The sequence below is a fragment of the Cetorhinus maximus genome, chromosome 8 (genome assembly GCF_964194155.1).
Source record: "Cetorhinus maximus chromosome 8, sCetMax3.hap1.1, whole genome shotgun sequence".
In the NCBI taxonomy this organism is placed as follows: Eukaryota; Metazoa; Chordata; class Chondrichthyes; order Lamniformes; family Cetorhinidae; genus Cetorhinus; species Cetorhinus maximus.
This window is the reverse complement of record NC_135886.1, coordinates 30,752,866-30,776,733: the sequence shown is the minus strand read 5'-3', so window position 1 is coordinate 30,776,733 and position 23,868 is coordinate 30,752,866. Positions and strand designations below refer to the sequence as shown.

The 23,868-nt window shown below is 45.9% G+C and overlaps 1 protein-coding gene across 7 annotated transcripts in view; it reads right to left on the bottom strand.

Annotated features, from left to right (window-relative positions):
* LOC144683541 (high mobility group protein HMG-I/HMG-Y-like) overlaps positions 1-23,868 on the bottom strand; it is a 114,409-nt gene that overhangs the window by 5,534 nt on the left and 85,007 nt on the right. The gene's annotated exons all lie outside the window — the stretch shown is intronic.

Below are 23,868 nucleotides of genomic sequence, written 5' to 3'. Positions count from 1 at the left end.
ATCAAAGAATTTGGATAGAGAGCTTGTAAAAGAAAAAACTCTGACTGACGTTGGCTTCCAAGTCACGTTAGTCTTTTGCAGTACAGGATCCTGGCCAATTTGCAAGACTGTGGTGTAACTGAATGAAAGTGAATGAGAGTAAGACTTATCAGTAAAAAGAAAGAAAAATAGAGAAATACAAAGTACACAAAAACAAAAGAAATGGTGATATCTGAATTGGAATGAACGGAATACATTTATGTATGTTAAAGGAAAGTTATCCTATAGTTAAGTGCCATAAAAGGTAATGCCAGAAAAATGTCCAAGGGAGTTGGGAATACTTTTGCACATTCACTTTAAAAAAAACCCTAATGCAACTTTTTCATAGTATTCTCTTAATCTGCAAGAATTGCAAACTTCCAAATTTAAAACAAAGGCAATTACATTGTACACTTATTAAACACCAACATCTTCATGAAGAAACAGCTCAACTGTAAAACTTCACTTGAAGGATTAAGCATACAGGGATATGAGGGAGACAACAGGAGTCAATCCTAGTACTGGGCACCATACATTTACCCAAATGCTCTTCTTTTAAATGATTAGGAAGACAACGTTTTGAGTGATTAATGTGCCCACTGAGGAGTCATCATGAAAAGTTGGCCTTGCAGAATAACAAAAGATAGCCACTGCCACTGGCCCCAAAGATCTGAGCTGGGCCTTGATTATGAAACTGTTGAATAATGTGAAGGATGTTAACTTTAAATATCAAAACATATGTTCTCCAGTCTGATAGGACCCCAATTCCTAATTACAACTTCTTAAGTTCACAAAATGGACTAGCGTGTCAAAAGTGCAAAGTGAATGGGGAACAAATCCCTCAATCTGTCCTGAAATGTGCTCTTACAGAAAGCTGTCGAGATGTGGGGAAATGCTTAGCTCTTGAGGCACAGACATGCTGCTATTATAAGCAGACTTAAAAGTCAAGCTGCAATGTTAGAAAAAAAGCCAATCTTGTGAGCAACATATGCTCTCTGTATGGTGCTGGTGGATAGTAGGATCAATTTTGAAGATGATTTTCTGGTTTGCAAATCCGTAATAGATTTAAAGTCGTCCACACCCCCATCCCCAATCCCATCCCTAACAACCACATTAAACATGCAAAGCGACGAAAATAGAACCATATCCTTTTCTAGTTTAGAATCCTTCCATATTCTTAACAGAAATATTAGAACATAGGAACATAGAAACAGGATTAGACCAAGCAACCCCTTCTAGTGTTCTACCATTCAATAAGATCATGGCTGAACGTTACCAGTCTTTAATCCATGTTCTTATCTAACAAAAGTCTATGGATCTCAGTCTTGAATATTTCAATTGACCCTGCATGTAACCTTTGAGAGAATGAGCGCTAGATTTCCACTATCCTTTGTGAGAAAAAGTGTTTCCTGATTTCACTCCTGAATGGCCTACCTAAAGTTGTAAGACTTTGCCCCCTTGTTCCAGATTCCCCCAGTAGAGGAATTAGTTTTTCTTTGATTACCCTATCAAATGCTTTTGTCACTTTAAACAGCTCAACCTTCTATCATCAAATGAAATGAAAATCTGCACAATGAAAATATTTAACTTTTTCCAGCTTTGGATTGAGATAGCTGATTGCAACTAGGGTGGCAGTAGAGGTACAATTCTAGAATTATAGAATGTTAGAGCATTATAAACAACCACATAATCAGTCAAGTCTGCACTTTTCTTCATGATGGCTTCAACATTTAATCCCACGCTCTCATTTACTTGCAATGCCCCTTAATATTTCCCTTTTTCATGCAACCAATTCCCTTTCAAGAGTACTTTTGGACTCTGAATCACTAATAATTTGTGGCAGAGAATTCCACATCCTAACCACCCACAGTGTTCAGACGTTTTTTTCTAACCTTCCCCCTTCGGCTCTTGTGCTGCTGGTTGCACATCGTCACGGATCAGTTTGCATATCTTCAGTGAGTCACAGTCCATTTGGATAATTAGGGCCTGCTGATGTTGAAAATACCTCTGATTGGGAGCTTGCCCACTGGGGGACAGGAAAGAGTGTGGTCATGCAGGATTTGAGAACTGTAGCAGCTTCAAGAGTCATTTTTGGTGTGCACACCCAATTTATTATCACTCAAATGTCGACACCATCTTTTGTAGGTACAGAATCCCTTAGATTGCGGATTCAGATGGGTACAAGTGTTGTTACAGGAGGTTATCCCAAGAAAGACAGTTCTTTGTAGAACAGATAAAAATGAGAGCTGCTCAGAACCAGTAGAAGGAGATGGCGGGTGTAATGAGTGCATGCACAATCACTCATTCGTTGCCATACGGTGCCGAAACAACTTTTATGATCTTACCAGATCAGGCAAGATGAGGAGATTCAGCCACATCTACCTAAACTACATTCTGCTAAGTCACTTGCACCGATCTTCTCCTCATGCAGTGTTAAAATTTAAATTGTTTATAATCAATGCCTCTAAAATAGGAAAGTACTCTCTATTACACCAATCTGGAAGTTCTGAAGAGTCATATTGGACTCTAAATGTTAACTCTGTTTCTCTCTCCACAGATGCTGCCAGACCTGCTGAGTTTTTCCACTTTGTTTTTATTTCAGATTTCCAGCATCTGCAGTATTTTGTTTTTCTTCTTCTGGAAATGTTTATACACTCACATCCCCATGTGCATTCACACTGCATAAGCTACACATGTGACGTACTTGCTTGCTGCATTCACTTTTTACCATATCATAGAATCACAGAATAGTTACAGCACAGAATGAGGCCATCCAGGCCATCATTTTCACGCTGGCTTTCTGCAAGAGCAACTTGGGTGGTCCCACTCCTCCACCCTTTTCCCCATAGCCCTGCAAATTTTTTCTCTTCAGGGTGCATTGGGTGACACACAGGTAGGATCAAGGAGACACAAACAGGCAAAGTGCTTCTTGGTTGCTGAGCCTGTGGGCTGAATTTTCAAATGCCGGTGGGGCAGGGAACAGCTGCAGGCACGGACCCCTGGAATGCAACACAACTTTCATAGGGAGAGTGGGAGCAGCAGCATGGGGAACTTGCCTCCAGTTAATGGCCCATTAAGCTTTTTGAGGAGCTTGTTAATGGGCCAGGGGGGGCAAGAAGGTAAATTGTAAATTTGTAAATTGCTGAACTCAAACAGTCTCGTGCACATTAGTGCACAGCTATCAGGTCCAAAGTAGGCAGAGTTAAAGGTTCTTTTTTATGGTGAAATATTTTTGGACCTGAACCTGATCGTGTGAATTATCTTTCATTTTGGCCATTTGGTCACTTTTGTGCTCACGAGGATGCTGGCCCTCCGAGGTGCTGTCTCCTCTCCTCTGCAAGGCAATGGTAGACTCCATCATGGTTGCCATCTTCCCTTGACACTCATGCTGTGCAGGCAGCTCCCACCTCCTGGTAATGGTCACGCCACTAATTAAGCGCTGGGCTCGCCTCTGGCCCAATTAGGGCATTTACATTTAAGATTGCAGTGTGGGGTCAGGTCCCAGAAATTATCTGGGCACCAGGTTCCTGATCCCAAATTAGAAGTCAAGCCCTGCTGATAAGAAAATCGCAGCTCCTGTGTTTAAACGGACAATGTTAGAAGTGCATTTATTGTGAAAGACCATTTCAGATGATGACTGTACCTCGAACAGAGGAGTCCCCTAGTAGAAAGCAAATTATGCTTAACACCACCATGGAATTTGAAGAGGTTCCAGGAACATCACAGAAATCCTAAGGACAATTCTGTGTTTCCTCCATGGATACTTAGACTGCTGTCATAAAGGCTTGGTAATGGCAGGTTGGAGGTTGTTATGAGATTCTAAGTTTTCTAAATTGGAGAAGAAAATAAAAGAGGTTATGCCAGGGTCATACAAATCACTGGTTAGGCTGCTTTTGGAACAGAGGGCTGAATTTTTAACGGACCTGACCACAGGGCGGGAAGCTGATCAGTGGAGGTCACAGCAGCATACAAGTCTATGCCGGGGATCAACTGGGGGGTGTGGGGGCAATCGGGTGCGTTGCTGATCCCAGAAGATCGGCCTTGGGAGGAGGTCATCGGTGGGTTTGCCTGATTGTTGACACTCCCCAGGCAGGCACCTGGATTCAGGAGGTAGGCATAAAGACATTTATCTCCTGAATCTCCCGGGTGAAGCTGCCGGATTTCCCAACACTCGAGAAATCAAAGTTTCAGTCGCCACATCCCACCCACCCCGCATCGGATTGGTCACCCACCCAACTTCCAGCCAGGAATGTGTATGTTGAAGGTGGGTTTGAGTCAAGAAACAGATTTTTGAGGCTTTAACCACTGATCCGAGTCGAACCGCCTGTTTCTCTTTTTAGTTGAAATCCAGCCCGTGTGCCTAATTGTGGACACCTTGCTTTAAGGAAAGACATCAATGGCATGGAAAGGACACAAAAGATATTCAGAAGTTTGATGCTAAGAATGAGAGGTTTTAGTTATAGAGAGATAGTAGAGCAATGGGGCTCCTTTAGAGAGCAGGTGAAAGTGCAATAGGTTGAAAGGTCTCCCTCGTATAATTTACCATTTCTGGATCAACGTTGAAGGGAGTATGGCAACAAAATCCATGACTCTCAAATCCTTAGGAAATCCAGCCACCGTCAGTTTTGACAGCTTTGTCATACATGGGGAAGGAAATGAAGCTGCTGGTTCTGGCAAATAATGTACCTGTGACTTGCTTAATGAATGTTGCACTGCTGATTGGCTAATGTTCATGTCCAAAGTCGCAGCCTAGTAGGATCTCTTAGAGTAAAGGTTCAGGGTGGTTGAAATCCTCAGTGACTGAGAGTGTGATGCCGTGTGGCACAGCTTGACTGTGGATCAGGTTGCAGTGTGTGGCATAACCTGCCGGAAAAGTCAAAAAGCAGCAAGGTAAAGCAGTGTATAATAGAGAATAAAATCAAAAAGAGAAAAGCACCTAACTAATGCCAGAAATAAGGGTACAGAGATTGCCTGCTGTGTTGGCACAAATGCAGCAGGGCAGAAACCCAAACCCAATCTAGCCCCAGCCTTGGGGTCAATGTTACGCCCCCCTCCTCCCCACCCCCTGCTGGCGTATTTGAAGGGGTGGGGAGGGGGCATGTAAAATCAAGCAGGTGGCCAGCTTGCTGCCTTCCTGCCCACCCCTCACCTGTTCCCCCGTATTAAGGTGGGCAGCTAAGGTGTCAGGCAGCCCACCTGCCCTCAGGCCTATTGAGGGTTAAGCGGACAATTAACTGCTACTTGCGGGCCTCATTTCACCCATGCCACAAATTTTTGGTCTGCGGGGGAAGGTGGAAGCAAGGCAAACAGCCCGGCAGCTTTGACAGTGCAGGCTGCTGTCGGGCAGAAGTGGGGGAGCCTCCTTTGGGGGAGGGGGTCTCCTTGTTAATGGTTGGTTTATTATGTTGTTAAAGATACACAGGTGGTGGGCATTGTTTGTTAAGAACTGAGAACACCTAAAGAGAGTCAAGGGAAGATGGTGGTGCAGCGGTGATGTCACTGAATTAGTAATTCAGTGGGTCAGCCTAGTGCTCTGGGGACATGGGTTCAAATCTCACCATAGCAGCTGGTGGAATTTCCGTCAGGAGTAGTGGCTGTCATCAGGAAAACGCTGCTCAGGAATGCCCACCTCCAGCGTTATGACGTCAGGTGGCCGGCGGAGGAGAGGGCTGTGGCTGCCGGGATGACCAGAGTCAGGGACGTGCTGGATGGCGGAGGAGCCGGCTGGATGATACCATTGAAATTGGCGCGCCGTGCCTCGGTGGGTGTCCAGCTCGCGGCCGATGTCATCCAAAAGCTTAAAACGGATGTGCTCGGCCCCAACGACACACCTCTCAAGGCAACTCAAATGTGCGGTCTGAGCGTACCCCTGCTTGGGCGGAATTTCACATTGACCCCACGTCTTGAAACCTCCCTCGGGAGCTGGAGCCCCACAATTGGAGCCATCTCGCGGGAATTCCGTCTGAGCCTTCTCGGTCGGCGCGGAGGGTTTTCCTGTATGGCTGCTGCTGCTACACGCCCTTCACCTGCCGTCCAGACACGCCTCGACGTACTCTTTAGCCAAATGGCATGGGAGGTTCCCAGTAGGTGGGGGGGGGGGGGGGGCTCCCTACATGGGAGTCCTCCCCCTTTTGTTCGAGGACCCGAGCTGGAGGGTGCTGCATGCAGCAGTCCCATACAGCCGGAGGTAAGGTGGTTCATGGATTCCAAGGCCAGTTGTGTTTTCTGTGGCCTAAAGAAATCTGTGGACCATGTGTATATAGGTTGTGGCTGTTTGCACCCATTTTTCAGTTTTCTTGAGGACTTGCTCCTTGAATTTTAGTGCCGTGCTCATGATCTTTGGACACCCAGTGTGGAGGGCGGGGGGGTGGGTGGGAATGGAGGAGGACCTCTTTGTGAGCCTGCTCCTGGGCCTGGCCAAGCTGGCAATTGATAGGTTCAGGCAGCAGACGGTCAAGGGAATCCTCCGACCCGACTCTTCCACGGCTCGGTGTCCCTGGAGAGGGAGCATGCGGTGTCCGCTAGCACAGTTGAGGCCTTCCGCAGCCAGTGGGCACCGCAGTGGCTGGGATGCATCAATGATCCCCAGAATTACATTTTAATTTAATGTTTTGTAAGTTTCCTTTAAGATTTTGTTTTTAGTTGCAGTGCCCTCCAAGGGGTTATCCCCCTACTTTGACCTTTCGTTAATTTGACCTTTTAATTCATTTGTTCATGCTCAAAAAAGTTGAAAGAGGGTGCATCAGCAGCTCTGGGAACATAATTTAATTTCACAAGTTTCCTTTGTAGTTTTTGTTTTTTGTTGCAGCGCCCCTTTCAAAGATTGTTAAATAGTTAATTTGTTCATTTGTTTCTTGTTTACTCGAAAGAGTATAAATAGAGTCAGCTGGAACTGGTAGGTAGTTAGGAGGCAGAAATCTGTAATGCTGCATCCTGTGAATAAACTTACTAACAAGGAAAAATCTGTGTCCTATTTTGTACTTTGCCACCTGGCTTGGATCCATTTAACAACCCGTGCCCATCAGGGGGCAGACCCCACAAGATGGTATTTCACCTTTGCCTCCCCCCTTGGCCTCTCTAACCCGATCCCCACCCACCCCCACAACCCCTCGCTGAGGTCTCCCAGTCGTGCCCACCCAAAATGCCTGTGTCCATAGATCTCTGAAGGCGGAGGGGCATGTTAGTGGGGTGGTGAAAAAGGCATATGGGACACTTGCCTTTATCAATCGAGGCATAGAATACAAAAGTAGAGAGGTTAAGTTGGAGTTGTATAGAACCTTGGTGAGGCTACAGCTGAGTACTGTATGCAGTTCTGGTTGCCACATTATAGGAAGAATGTGATTGCACTGGAGGGGATGCACAGGAGATTCACCAGGATGTTGCCTAAGATGAAACATTTAAGTTATGAAGAGAGGTTGGATTGACTTGGGTTGTTTTCGTTGGAGCAGAGAAGACTGAGGGGCGACCTGATCAAGGTGTACAAGATTATGAGGAGCATGGACAGGATGGATCGGGAGCAGCTGTTCCCCTTAGTTGAAGGGTCAATCACGAGGGAACATAAGTTCAAGGTGAGGGGCAGGAGGTTTAGGGGGGATGTCAGGAAAAACTTTTTTACCCAGAGGGTGGTGACAGTCTGGAATGTGGTGCCTGGGAGGGTGGTGGAGGCGGGTTGCCTCACATCCTTTAAAAAGTACCTGGATGAGCACTTGGCACGTCATAACATTCAAGGCTATGGGCCAAGTGCTGGTAAATGGGATTAGGTAGGTAGGTACATCAGGTGTTTCTCACATGTTGGTGCAGACTGGATGGGCCGAAGGGCCTCTTCTGCACTGTGTGATTCTGTGACTTATCTGATGTCCGGGAGACATCTTCACTTCTTTGTGGGGACTGCTTGTAGTCCCAGCAGTGGCCACTACTATCTTCTGGCGCTACTGGGACTACAGAGCTGCTGGACAGTCAGATTGGCCAGCAGCTCTCTACGGTGGGATTCCCGTTCCCAATGGGCGGAAGTCCCACTCCACTCTAATTAAGGCCATCCGTGGTATCGCCACAGGCCAACCAGATTTCACATTGGTGAGTTGTCAACCGACTTTTCAGTTGGGGGTGGGGGGAAATGGGTAATCCCGGGGACAGGGTGATTTGCATTTCTGGAGCTGGCCGTCCATGCCTGTAAGAGTACATCAAGTTTGATGGAAGGAGTGCTCCGATCAGCCCTCCAAAAGCACAGCAGTGCCTCAGCACACTGCCCCAAGATCCCATGCCCGACTGGGCTAACGAAAAACATTTGTTTTTAATATGTAAAAGTCTCCAGCTCATACTGGAGCCACCCAGATGCTAGACAAGGAATTAGATCCCCTCGGGATTTCTATTAAAGTTTTAGGGGCTTCAGAGGATTAGGTTTGAACTGATGTATGTACTGCTGAGAGCTTGCTGTAGGGAATTTGGGTAGAACTGAAAACAATTTAAAAGGTTGGTGTAATTAAGGCACCATGTTCTGGCCCATTTTCCAGGTATGCATCCCAGGAATTTTGAAGCCAAGATTTCTGGATGTTCTACAAAAACTATTGCTGAGCTCTTCTAATTAATAACTGCAGCTTTGAGTACAGTTTTATACAGGTGAGGACATGAGCTGGTGCAAATGAGACTGAAATGTCATTAATACTTTTGTTATATTCAATTTTCCAAGAATTGAACTGACACTTTCTTCATTTGATGTAAATGCATTGAACATGGGGCAGGTATTAAAGAGGGTGGAGTTCCAATCGTGTTCCAACAAAAAGAATCTCCCATCTGCAGATTTACTTCAGCGCAACTAGGTACCAGTAGTGGGGGAGAAAACTCAGACTAGGCTATTGTCACATTACTGTACCTTGCAGTTAAGATGTCTTTGGAAATTAATTCTGTTATAATTAAATACTGAATGAGATGACTGTTCTCCTGTTGTGAATGTTGGTGATTAACAGTGAACTTGGATTAAGTACTAGAAAGCTGGTAAACACAAAAGCTTGGTGATATCCTGTGAAACTGTTTATAGAAATGTGTTTTATTTTAATTTGTGTCTCAGTCCCATAACTATAACTCTGCTTCTCTCCTGCTCTGTATAATGCATTCTGTGTACTTCTCTGTAAGTCTGCCATTCTCCGTGCTTTCTTTCCTTTGTATCTCTCTGTGTTTTTTCCCCATTACCACCTATGATTTCTATAGGCACATCCTAGTCTGGATCACAGCAAATCTTCCTGAAACACTGTAGGTAGTTTACCTCAGTTTGCATCAATTTTGCCTAGTTGGTTCAACGATGTAGCGCATAGTAGCACATGCTTAAAAACATACTCTAATGCTCAATATTGTTAACAACTAGCAGCTAAAGAAAGGCATGCAAAGATGCAGAGACAGCAGAGATGTACCTGCACCTGAGATTAATTGTATGCAGTCTATAAATATGCTTGTCAATGCAATTTGCAGCATCCGAGCATCCACACTTTAGTAATACGCCCCCAACATGGTTAAAGAGTTAGGAGTGCGGGGTCGCCAGCAGAGTTGACGCAACACACATACAACAGTGGAACTGGAACAGTGAATTTGAACTGTGGCTTTTAAAATTCGTTCTGAGGTGCTAATTCAGCAGAGAGACTATTTCCAGCATTCCCACATGTCCAGTTAACTGCTATGATTGATTTCAAGCCTTCAGTGGGACAGGAAATAACTCTTGAACCATGGTTGCTCATACGCAGGGATTTCCCCACCCATGTCAATCAATTGGTGATCCAAGTCTTATCCAGAGTTTACAAATACACACTGTCCATAAAGAGATGTGGGTATATAATGGGATTTAATCATTCCACTGCAATAGCAGGCATTTTGGGGAAAAAAATACTATTTGTATAATCTTAAGCACTTTAGAAGTTCCAGATTTCAGTTCATGCCACTTAAACTGAAGGGAAGCCTACATGTGATCATTGGCTCCTCATAATATTTCCCTTGCCAGAAAGATTTATTAAGTAGATTTCTATAGTAAAACATTGCAGTGCTTGACAAGACTGCTGTTCCAAACTACAGCTATGTGGAAAACAGATGAGTCAGTTTCAAATGTGACTCTGAGTCAGCGTAGCCACTTCCTCCTTGGCACAATAGTTGAGAGAATCAGATGCAGAAAATTCACTGAGTAAAAACAGGACCTATAGTAGGCCAAGTCTTCAGTCTTCATTGATATACACAAGCCTAACAGGGAACTTCAGCTGGATGCCAGCAACTAATCTTTGTTCGTTCATGCCAGAAAGAATGTGTATTTCTCAGTTCCGTTCCTTACCTTTCTGCATTCTGATATATTATTTCCATTACATCGTCTGTTAAATAAAAGTGAGTTTCTTATTTAGTGTTTAACAAAAATCCTCTCCACTTTTCATCTCTACCTCCTTGCCTGCTGAACCATTTTGATGTGAGACCATGGTTTACCAAATCCGATACAATTATTTGTTAAGATTAAGACACCACAACGAAGGCCCAAAACTGAACTATGTACGTAAATGTGCCTCCTCACTCTGGTTTCACACTGCGGATGACGTGCCGCTGCAATTTAACCGTAAATTTAGACACACTTAAGATATTTTATATTTGCCCCACCCTCATATATTTGCTTTTGACAGCGGTTCTGTTACAGGTAGAGAACTTGTGCTAATGTGGATGGAAATTTGAGAAAACATCACAGTTTCTGCAGACATCTACAATACCCATCTAAGATGTATCTAAACACCACGGGTCAGATTTTCAAGTGCCTGGAATGATGGGGGCGGGAATGATGTAATTTGAAAATTGCGTTGCTGGAGGGTGGCACTGGATCCCACTGATTCTGGGATAGTTTGGAATTTTCAAAGGGCCTGCGGGATGCAGGGAATGGGAAACCTGCTTGCCACCAATTAACGGCCCCTTAAGCTCTTTAGGAAGCCTATTAAGCAGCCTATCCAGAACAGAAGGGAATTTTTAATCCTTTTTCCGGATGAAGCTGAACATTCGGGTGGACATTAGTTTCCAGCAGTTGGGGCAAAAAGAAGTTTACTTCCATCCATGATTTTCTGCGAAATTTGAGGCCAGTTTGAACGCTTTACTTGACTTGGTGTCCATGGCCACTTTGTGCCATCTTTATCTGCCTGCTCATTTCATGAGCTGCCTGCTCCCCTCAGCAAGGCAGCGGCAGCCCCTAACATGGCTACTGCATGCCTTTGCTGCTGGTGTCAGGCAGGCAGTTTCTGTCTCCCAGAGGCACTCAGGGCCTGGACTCCAAACTTGCCTTCTGCCCAATCAGTCCATCTACATTTAAAAATAGTGTCATGAGAGCTGGACCCACATCATTATAGTGCAACAGAGCATCATGACCCCAATCAACCATCGCCCTCCTTTTCACCAATACCAACCCCATCAGCCATGTGATCTCTTAGATGAGTCAAACAAGAAAAAGGAATGTAAAACCCAAGTTTGATTCAAGGAAAAACATCTGAGCGATTGCTCTCCAACACCCAAAGGTGTAAAAATCATATTCCAGGAGATCATAATGACCAAGAGACACTCTGCCCATTACCCTACTTATGTTTTAAATGCTCTATCAGCCACAGTTAGGAGCCCAACCTGCTCTCTTTGGAACCGAGTGATTATGCATTCATCCTATGAGACAGCAATTGGTTCCAAAGGTCACTGACCTTTTTCAAAAAGGAACACTTCTCAACATCTAACCTTGGTCTAAGCTTATTTAATTTATATGCATGTCCACAGGTTATCTGTAACCTAACCAATTCAAATGCAATATCCAGATGGGTATCATCGGAGCCCAATATGCATATTTCAATAGGACCTCACCGGTTTTAGTACTGCAGCCAATTCCAGGGTGGGAAAGGTGTATGTATGTTCCCCACTCCATTATAACTTCCCACTGCTCAGTGTTCTCCAGGAAATAACATGAATTCCCCATTCTCACCGGTTGCCATTTTTAAATATTGGCACCACACGGGCCTGTTTCCAGTCCATTTGAACAACCCCATGCCCTAGTAAACTGGAAAACTTATGTGCGAGGAGCTCACAGAACACAGCTTCAATTTCTTTGAGCACCCGCAGGTGAACGTCATCCAGACCAGCAGCCTGATCTATCCAGGACCATATCTGCATCCACTTTGAAAAGATTTTATGATTGCCAGCTTGGCTATTCTCTGCTTTCTTCTCCAATGACCTTCTTGGCAGCTCAGATAGCAGCTTTTTGCTGCCTTTAGCTGAACTCAATACCTATGTTTGTTCTCATAAGGACTATTTTCTTTTACTCTGTAGAAGTATTTTTGCCGAAGTCCAATTTGTCTGTGTGCATGGCCAGTTAACCGTTGTCTTACCACATGCCCTTCTCTTGACTAGAAAGGGGGTGTTTTATCTTGGGGGGTGGCTGCCCCACGATTGGCAAGGGGCAGCCCCCAAAAATAGTAACCACCCCCCTGCTTTGAAGAGATTATTTAAAAAGTCAGGCTGCCCATTCCCATCCAACTGCTCAAGCCAAATAGTTTATGGTGTGGGCAGCGTATTATCATGGTCAATTTCCTTGATAACAGGCCTTTGGCCCTTGATTGTCTATTTAAATATGGTGGGCGGGCTCTGATTTCAGTGCCCACTCATGCACCGTATTATGGGCGTAACCCAGGGGATGGGTAGGTGGGAAGGCGGTGCGATGGCCACCCGCCCTATCTGATGTGTTCCCCCGCCACCGAAATCAAGCCCAGCGAGGGCACATGAAATCCAACCTCTGGATACAAGACTCTGCCAGATAGTTTTTAAATTAACCCACAAACACATTGCTAAATAGAGATTTATAAACACACATATTGCTCCTATCTTTGCTGACCTACATTGGCTCCCGATTCCCCAAAGTCTCAAATTTTAAAGTCTCATCCTCATGTTTATGTCTCTTCATGGTCTTTCCCCTGCTCATCCCTTTAGCCTCCTCCCTCAAACTCACATTCCCTCTAATTCCAGCCTTTGCTGCAGCGTTCTCTTCCTTATCGCCTCCTCTGGCAGCAACGTCTTCGCCCATTTTGGTTCCACGCTCTGATATTTTCAGAAAGCTCTGTGCCTCTGCACCCCTTGTCCTGTTTTAAGGTCCCCATTAGAACGTGCCCCTTTGCCAAAAGTTGTCATCTCCCCTCTTATCTCCTTCATTAGTCTGACATCTGTATATTTCTGTGAAGCACAAGAATGTTTTTTTCTACTTTAAAGACGCTATATAAATGCAAATTGTTGTTATTCTTGTAAGGCAGAGAAACATAGCAGGGTATGTCTGAAAATAAGCATGTACTAAAAAAATACTTGAAACAAAGTTATTCCAAGAATTTATGCACTTTCTGGGGATGAATTTGGTGTTTCCTGCCAGTAATGGGAAACGTGCTCAAAGCAATTCGGCAGCACATTTGGCACACTGGCTGATTTTTGTTTCGATTGAAGTAAACGGAAACGAAAATCAGCGATTGTGTGTAAAGTGAGCTGCTGATTCACTCTGAACCAGTTTCAAGACACTTTCACCCCTCCGTTTTCCCATTAACAGAGTTATGCTAAACATTAGCATTTAAGAATTATCCAACAGCAATAACTTATATTTATATACCATCTTTAACATAGTAAAATGTCCCAAGGTGCTTCACAGAAGCGTTATCAAACACCATGTGACATTAAGTTGCAAAAGGAGATATTAGGCCAGGTGACCAAAAGCTTCAAAGAAGTAGATTTTAAGTAGCGTTTTGAAGGAGGAGAGAGAGAGAGACAGAGAGAAGAGGCTAAGGGATGAAATTCCAGAGTTTTGGGCCTTGGCAACTGAAGGCACGGCAACCAATGATGGAGCAGTTAAAATTGGGAATGCTCAAGATGCCCGAACTGGAGGAGCGTGGATATCTTGGGAGTGATGGAAGAGATTAAGAGATTAAGAAATAGGAAGGAGCATTTGAGAGATCTGAAATAAGAATGAGAATTTTACAATCAAGGCATTACTTAACTGGAAGCCAGTGTAGAACAGCAAGTATGGGGTGACAGGTAAATGAAACTTTCTGAGAGTTAGAACACAAGCAACAGTGTTTTGGACAACCTCAAGTCTATGGAGGTTAGAATATGGGAGGCTAGCCAGAAGTGCATTGGAATAGCCAAGTCTAGAGGAAACAAATGCACGGAATAGTGTTTCAACAGCAGATGAGCTGATGGAGACACCGACATAGCCAGCAATGTTACAGAGGTGGAAACAGGTGATCTTAGTGATGGTGCAGATATACAATCGGAAGCTCATCTCAGGTTTAAACATGGAATTAAATTTATAGAACAGTCTGGTCCAGCCACTGATAGTTGCCAGGGGAAGGGATAGAGTTGTTAGGGAACAGAAATTGTTGTGGGGGCTGAAGACAATCACTTAGATTTTCCCAGTATTTCACTGGAGGAAATTTTTGCTGATCCAGTACTGGATGTCAGACAAGCAAGGATGCATCCTTGGGGGACATCAGAGGGGTGTGGCAGCAGGAGGAGAAACCTTTGCAGGTGATTCTCTGACTATGACTAGGTAGATAAGAATGGACTCAGGTGAGTGCAGTCCCACCCAACCAGACAATGGTGGAGAGTTATGAGAGGAGGATGATGTCATCAAGCATGTCAAAGTCCTTTGTCACAATCACAGAGCATATCATATGTTAACTTGGTAAGAATCATTTAGGTACTGAGGCAGAGGCGGAAACCCGATTGGACAAACTGAAAAAAATTGTTGCTTTAGCATAATATTTAGAAAGTAGTGAACTAAGGTAAGCATCCTAATATCAGGTTTTTACATATATGATTCAGGTAACAATATTTGTGCAAGCTTTTGTCAAACCATTATGTTATCATATCTTTGCTAACTCCATTTAGTAACAATATACAAACATACGAATTAGAGCAGGAGTAGGCCACTCGGGCCTGCTATGCCATTCAATAAGATCATGGCTGATCTGACCGCAACCTCCTGTCTACCCCGGTAAACCTTCACCCCCTTGTTCATCAAGAATCTATCTACCTATGCCTTGAAAACATTCAAAGACTCTGCTTCCACTGCCTTTTGAGGTAGTTCCAAAGACTCACTACCCTCAGAGAAAATATTTCTTCTCATCTCTGCCTTAAATAGGCGGCCCCTTATTTCTAAGCAGTGACCCCTAGTTCTAGATTCTACCACAAGAGAAAACATCCCCTCCATATCCACCCTGTCAAGACCCCTCAGGATCTTATATGTTTCAATCAAGTCACCTCTTACTCTTCTAAACTCTGGCAGATACAAGCCTAGCCTGTCCAATCTTTCCTCATAAGACAAGCTGCCCATTCCTGGTATTAGTTTAGTAAACCTCTGAACTGCTCCTAATGCCTTTACCTCCTTCCTTACATAAGGAGGTCAATAATGTACACAGCACACCAGATGTGGTCACACCAGTGCCCTGTACAACTGAAACATAACCTCCCTACTTTTATATTCAATTTTCCTCACAATAACATTCTATTCATTTTCCTAATTACTTGCTGTACCTGCGGATTAGCGTTTTGTGATTCGTACACTAGGAAACCCAGATCCCTCTGCATCTCAGAGCTCTGCAATTTCTCACCATTTAGCTAACATGCTTCTTTTTTATTCTTCCTACCAAAATGGACAATTTCACATTTGCCCACATTATACTCCATTTTCCAGATCTTTACCCATTCGCTTAACCTACGTCCCCTTGTAACCTCCTTATGTCCTCTTCACAACTTACTTTCCTATCTATCTTTGTACCATCAGCAAATTTAGCAATCATGGCTTCTGTCCCTTCATGCAAGTCATTTATGTAAACTTTAAAAAGTTGAGGCCCAGCACTGATCCCTGTCGCACACCACTTGTTATATCCCGCCAACTAGAAAAAGACCCATTTACGGTTACCCTTTGTTTCCTGTTAGCTAGCCATTCTTCTATCCATGCCAAAATGTTACCCCTTACACCATGAGCTTTTATTTTTTGCAATAACCTTTAATGTGGCACCTTATCAAATGTCTTCTGGAAATCTAAGTGCAGTACATCCCCTTTATCCACAGCACATGTGACTCCTTCAAAGAACTCCAATAAATTGGTTAAACATAATTTCCCTCTCACAAAACCATGTTGAGTCTGCCTGATTGCCTTGAATTTTTCCAAGTGCCCTGCCAGAACATCTTTAAAAATGGCTTCTAACATTTTCCCTATGACAGATGTTAAGCTAACTGGCCTGGAGTTTCCTGCTTTCTGTCTCCCTCCATTTTTGAATAAAGGAGTTACATTTGCTATCTTCCAATCTAATGGAACCTTCCCGAAATCCAGGGAATTTTGGAAAATTAAAAGCAATGCATTAACTATTTCACTAGCCATTTCTCTTAAGATCCTAGGATGAAATCCATCAGGACCCAGGGATTTGTCAGCCTGTAGTCCCAACAATTTGCTAAGTACCACTTCCTTGATAACTGCAATTTTCCTGAATTTCTCCCTCCCTTCCAATTTCTGATTTACAGCTATTTCTGGAATGTTACTTGTATCCTCTAAAGTGAAGACTGATGCAAAATACCTGTTCAATTCATCTGCCATCTCCTTATTTTCCATTATTAATTCCCCAGACTCACTTTCTATAGGACCAACGCTCACTTTGTTAACTCTTTTCTTATTTAAATATCTGTAGAAACTCTTACTATCGATCTTTATATTTCTAGCTAACTTTCTCTCATAGTCTAATTTTTCTCTCCTTAGCAATCTTTTTGTCATTCTTTGCTGTTCTTTACATTCTGTCCAACCTTCTGACCTGCCACCCATCTTTGCACAAATGTGTGCTTTCTCTTTCAGTTTGGTATCGTCTTTAACCTTTTTAGTTAACCATGGCCTCGCCTTGGAATTTTTCTCTCCTGTGTGAATGTATCTATGCTGTGTATTCTGAAATATCCCTTTAAATGTCTGCCACTGCATCTCTATTGGCCAATCCCTTATCCTCATTTGCCAGTTCACTTTAGCAAGCTCTGCTCTCATTCCCACATAATTGCCTTTATTTAAGTTTAAATACTAGCCCTGGACCCACTCTTCTTTACCTCAAACTGAATGTAAAATTCAATCATATTATGATCGCCGCTGCCCAGGAGCGCCTTCACTATGAGGTTATCAATTAATCCTATCTCATTGCCCAATACCAGGTCTAGTATAGCCTTCTCTCTGGTTGGCTCCAGAACGTGCTGTTCTAAGAAACTATCTCAAACATTCTATGAGCTCCTCATCTAGGCTACCATTGCCCATATGAATCTTCACATACTGGAAAAATAAAATCCCCCATGATTATCACTGTACCTTTCTTACAAGCTCCCATTATCTTTTCCTTTATACTCTGTCCTACCATGTAGTTACAATTAAGGTACCTGTACACCACTCCCACAAGTGACTTGCCTTTATCATTTCTCATCTCAACTTACACTGCTTCTACAACCTGGTTTCCTGAACTGAGGTCATCCCTCTCTAATGCGCTAATATTATTGTTAATGGGTAGAGTCACCCCCACCCCCCCACCACCTTATTCTAGTTTCCTATGCTTCCTAACAGTCACGTACCCTTCAATATTCAGGCCCCAATCTATGTCATCCTGGAACCATGGGCAGAATTTTCCATGACCACTGGTGTTGGGCATGTTTGGCGGAGTAAATGAACAATGTAGTGAGAAGGCCAAAAATTGGATTCTTGACAATGTGAAACCATTTTGTGATTGTGCGCTCAGCCTGTTGATGGCGGGCTGCGTTTCCTGTCGTCAGACGTCGGGAACCTCATTGTAATACATCTTCATATCATTATAAAGCCAGCCCGCCGGAATCATCCGCCCCCCACCCCAGCTGGATCGTCCACCCAGGTCAGCTTGATTGCACACCAACATGTTTCACAACAGCATAAATAAGGCACTTGGTGGGCTGCACTTTGAGAGGAACTCCGAGGTGAGTATACAGTAACGTTGCGGCTGAGGTGACTTGGGGTGGCGGTGGGTGGGGGGGGCAAGTGCTGCCCTGCGGTTGAAGATAGTGCACAAGCACATGCAGGTTGAGGGGGAGGGAAACAGCCACCCAATAGGGACACCTTGTATAAAGTGACCATTCCTCCGCAGCTGAGACAGTTCAGACGTAGCCACATTGCCATGCGTGGAGTCAGGCCTCTAGTTTACCTGCTCACTTAAACAATGCAAAGGCCTGAAAGTGCCACCAAGTGCTCCAGAGCTTTTCACCCCTCGGGCGCAGAATGCAAACTAATGAGCGTTTCAGTGGACTGCACAACAATTGGACAACTGGGCTTGTTGTACAATCTCCTTGCTAAAGCTGGCCATGGAGCAGTCACTGGTGGAGGCGCTCACAGCCCCTTGCAGTGTCATCATTCAGGTTTGGGCCAGTCTCCCCCATAGTTCAAGCTAACAGCGCAGCCTTACAGTTAGGATTAGGAGAATGCCTGCACCTGAGCTGAGAGCACAGCATGCAGTCCAGTGGGCAAAGCTGCTGCCAATCGGTCAGGTGGAGTGGGATGGAGGTGGGTGGGGTTTCGGGCAGCCATGCAACGCACTAAACTCTGGCCATCCAAGTGGTGGCCAGCGCTCTCCGGGATGTGTTAAGGGGTCTTCAGACTTAACCAAGAGAGGCCCTAAGAACACCCAAGCTAACCCTTGCGTCACTGTCTTTCACCCTGCAGGAGTGCCACATCAGGAGCATGGAGTCCAGCGAACTAGCTGCATGCCTCGTGATGTATAGAGAGTGAAGATGACAAAGAGAGCGACGGAGCCGCCTGACTGCCCAGAGGGAGGAGCAGCACCCTCTGGAAGAAGGGGCTGCTGGGGCTCTTGCACACTCCGCCACAGGGCCATAGCAAACCATTGCAGGTCGACGCCGAGCTAGGCCCAGGGTCTATAGACGCTGCCTTTCATTCCTGCAGATGACCGAGAACCAGTGTCACCAAAGACTACGCAATTCTTGGGAACTGGTCAGCAACATCTGCCAGCATTTGGCACCATAGGAACATGGAGGGCATCCACTGCCCGTGGCTGTGAAAGTGAGCATGGCGCTCAATTTCTATGCCAGTGGCTCCTTTCAGGGCTCCACAGGTGACCTCCGTGGGATATCACAAGCCTTCATCCATAAATGCATCCATAAGGTCACGGGTGTCATCTTCACGAGGGCACACAACTTGTGCATCTTGTCCGGGACCAGGACAGCCAGGATGCAACAGCGCTGGGATTTGTACAGACCTTGGGTTTCCCACAGGTGCTGGGTGCCATCGACTGCACTCAACGTGGTGCTCAGATCTCAGTTGCAACAAGCGGTCAACTATGTCAACTGCAGGGGCTTCCCTTTGCTGAATGTACAGTTGGTGTGCGACCAACACAAAGGTCTGCGCATGGTTTCCAGAGAGCATTCACGACAGTCACAGTTCCCTTACGGCTTCCAGGGTCCACAGACGCTGCAGGGGGACAAGGGCTACCCGGAGAGGACGTGACTAATGACACTGGTGTGGCGGCCTCAGACTGCAGCAGAGCGAAGGTATAACGAGGCTCATACTGAAACTCTTAACTTGGTGGAGCAAACTATCAGGATGCTGAAAATGAGGTTCCAATGCCTGGACCGGTCTGGTGGAGCCCTGCAATATAGTCCACAGAGGGTGTCATGCATCGTCATTGCCTGCTGCTTTACAACCTGGCACTGCAACGGGGCGAGGAGCTGGCTGAGGAGATGGAAGAGCTGGAGGTCTCCGCCAACAAGGAGGACGTCAACAGGAATGAGGGTGAGGAGGTCCTCGAAGGCAACGATGACGGTGATGAGGCCCTTGCACTGACCAGGGGAGGCAGGCATGCTCGGGAGGCCTTCATAGCTGCTAGATTTGTGGAGAATGATGCCATGCAGCGAGGAGACACCATAGATCCTCACATTGCTTTTATGAATGTTTGACTCCAGTCTGGCTTATGTCAGCGCACATACCCTCTGTGACAATGCTCTTGCCATGGAGACGCAGTGGAGGTCCTAACAGTTGCTCGATTGCAGGAGGATGATGACGACATGCAGTAAGGTTACTCCATAGATCTTCGTGTAGCCTTTGAGATTGTTTGACTCCTGTCTGGACGAAGGCAGCTCGCTTGCGCTCAGTGATCAGGGTCATATCATAGACACACAGCAATGAAACTTTAAAAGCACCTGATCCTTTGTCCGCCTTCAGCACCTGACCCGTTCAGGAGCACAGCATCATTGGTCACAGATGCTGAAGAGATGGGGGGTCCAGCCACACCTTAAAGGTACTGAGAGCACACAGAGAGAATGATGGTACACTGTGAAACCTGCCCAAGACATTCTGGCAGCAATGATAAGCATCGCCAAGGTGCAGGGATCAGTAATGTGTCCAGGGAGTGTGAGGCTGGACCATCACTTTGGTCTGAAGCCTGCACAAAGCACAGGGAAGAGGCCCTGGACTGAGACACCTGCCTTAATCTTGTGCAGGAAAGTTTCACATCTGGGTGACATGAACATTGCTCATCAGAACAAGGAGCCATAGGCTGGGAGATATTCTTGGGAGTTTATTGATAATAGTGAACAGTATGTACAAGTGATTAACGCCCGTGCCCAGGCTGTGCAACTACTTCTTCTTAACCTTCCTAGCCCTGCCGCTATGTCTTGGTGCTCCCCAGGCATCTACAATGGAAGTGGAGTAAGCCTGCTGACTGCTACCCCCTGTCTGTGATTACCTTTGCAGGCGTCCTCTGGAGATCCAAGGCCGGGAGGGCCCCAGCCAGCTTTCAGGGTCCTGCTGTGTGGCAGTGGCACCCACCTCTGACCCGTGGAGCTGGAGCTGGAGCTGCTAAGGTCACGGGAGGAGGGGATTCCGATGGGCTGGATACTCCCAGAGTCACCTGGGTGGATGGCCTCGGGTGTGTGACTGTTCATCCTCCTCCCTATGGGTGCCCAACGGCCCCTGGCTTACGTTTTGAGGAGAAGGGGTAACTGGAGTGAAATCGGGCTGTCCTGCACCTCTCTCGCGTACACAATGTTGGCAGGCAACTAACGCATCAGTGATGGAGTGATGTCCTGGACCAAGGTTTCTATGGCAGCTGCCATCCTACCAGTGTTGACTTCAGTGAGTTGGCATGCCGTGCTATCACCTCAGCCTGAAGGCGGACGGGCTCCTTCATCATGCCTTGCAATCTGAGGAGTGCAGCGGACATCCCTTCCTGATGTTTCCGTTGACTTTGCTCCGGCAACTGAGACATGACTAAGTCCAGAGGCTCGTCATCTGACTTGGACTCCAGCAATCCTCCGCGTGCCAAAAATCTGGGAAGTACCTGCCACCTGCTGTAGATCAGAAAGCGCGATGTGCTCACCAGATTGCAGAGCACCACCGACCTCACTATCAGCACAGAAATGGTCCAGGTCCTCGTCGCCCAGCTGGATGGCTCTGTTTTTGAAGTTCATGACGACCTTGATTTCAGGCATTCCTCCACCAGTCTGCAACCTCTCCCTGTTGTTGTGTGCCAGCTTGTCCTGCATGAATAGAGATGGAGAGAGTGTAAGCAGGATGCCTACCAGGTCCCATGACGGGCTGAGGACAATGAAGGCGTGTGTGAGAGAGTGAATGGCGATGTCCTTTGAACTGGCAGTGAGTGAGGTCCCTGTGGATGTGTGATTGGTTTGAGAGTGAGAGAGTTGAGAGTGATGAGAAGAATGTCTTACCCTGGTGGAATGGAGGAGATCATTCAACCTCTTGCGGCACTGGGTGGCTGTCCTCTTTTACAAAGCGTTGGCGCTGACTGCCATTGCCACCACCTCCCAAGCCGGCTTGGCGATGTTGCTGCCCATCCTGCGACCACAGCTGGGGTAGAGGACATCATGGCAGTCCTCCACTGCAAAAGGCGCTCAAGGGACGTGCCATTAAACCTGGGTCTGCAGTCATTTTGCCTTTCGGGGCCATTTCTTCCATGCAACAGCCATGGGCTGGAAACACTGAGAGGTGTGTGCGCGGCTGCACTTTAAATATGGCGCCCAGCATCTTGAAGCAGCAAGGTGATGGCATGGCAGTCGAATAAGAGCCCACCCGTCATCAAAGTGTTTTCCTGGAATGCATAATTAATGCGGCAGGATTGGGATTGGGATGATACGGCGTGAGTAGCTGCCATTGCAGCCAGCGGGTAAAACTTTGTTTTTCCTGCCCACTACCACAGTTAGTGCAAATCTGGGACAATTTCCCCCCATGCCCCTGTAATGACTATCAGATTGTACTTACTTATTTTTATTGGCGCTATCAGTTCATCTGTTTTGTTTTGAATGCTATGTGCATACACATACAGAGCCTTTAGTTTTGTCCTTTCATTGTTTTTGTAATCTCTAGCCTTGACCGCTGTCTTACTCTTAGATTTATATTACTTATCCCTTCCTGTCATCTTCCGTTTATCATTTCCAATATTAATACCTTTCTTTCTTGCCAGGATCTGGACTGTTGCTGTGCTGACGGTGAGGTCGGTGGTGCTCTACCAAGTGAGGACGCAGGAGTGCAACATCCATCAGGCAACCATGCTGTGAATGATGTGTCCTGTTTCATGGGCCACTGCCATCACTAATTATCTCTCCTTGCTTTCACAGGCACATCTGGGAAACAGCCAATGGAGTCTATGACCCAGCATTTCCAACCAAGCCCCAAAGAAACCTCTGAAGAGGAATCTCAAGGCAGCCTCCTTGAAGACCCGTCACAGCGCTCACTCACACCCTCCACCAGTGCAGAGACACACAGCTCGGTGGGACCTAGCTTTACAGTAGCCTCGGGATCACAATCTGGTGAGCACATCAGACTTTCTGATCTACAGCTTGCCTTGTTTCTACTCTTTGGTTTACCACATTTTCCCAAATTTGATCCCTTGCCCCCATTATTCAATTTAAAACCCTCTCTACCTCCCAAGTTATGTGGCTCGCTAGAACATCAGTCCCAGCACGGTTCAGGTGTAGACCGTCCTAACAGTACAGATCCCACTTTCCCAATACACGTGCCAGTGCCCCACAAACTGGAATCCATTTCTCTGACACCAGCCTCTGAGCCGTACATTCATTTCTCTAATCTTAGAGAATCTCTTTCCTAGTTCTACCTATGTTGTTGGTATCTACGTGGGCCATGACAACTGGATCCTCGCCCTCCTACTGCAAGTTCCTCTCCAGCAGATGTCCTGAACCCTGGCACTGGGCAGTTAACACAGCTTTCTGGGCTCTCGCTCTTTGCTGCAGAGAACAGCATCAATCCCATGCAATATACTGTTCCCTGCTACCACTACATTCCTTTTTGCTCCCCCCACTTGAATGGCTTCCTGTACCGCAGTGCCATGGTCAGTCAACTCATCCACCCTGCAGCCTCCATTCTTATCCAAACAAGTTGAGACAACCTCAAACCTATTGGACAATCGCAAAGTCTGAGGCTCCTGCACTCCTGCCCTCTGGGTCCCCTTACCTGCCTCACTTGCAGTCACACCTTTCTGACCCTGACCACTGACCAAATCAGAAGACCCTATCCTAAGTGGTGTGATGCCTCCTGGTATAAAGCATCCAGGTAACTCTCCCTCTCCCTGATGTGTCGCAGTGTCTGCAGCTCAGCCTTCAGCTCAATGACTCTGAGCTGAAGCTCCTCTAGCCACAAACACTTACTGCAGACATGTTTCCCCTGGATCACACTGGCATCCAGGAATTCCCACATGCTGAATATCTGTGGACAATGCAAACCCTAAGATGTAGCAAACCATTTATTTTTACACTGATTGGACAATCTGTTACTGCTTTCTAATAGGACAGTGGAAT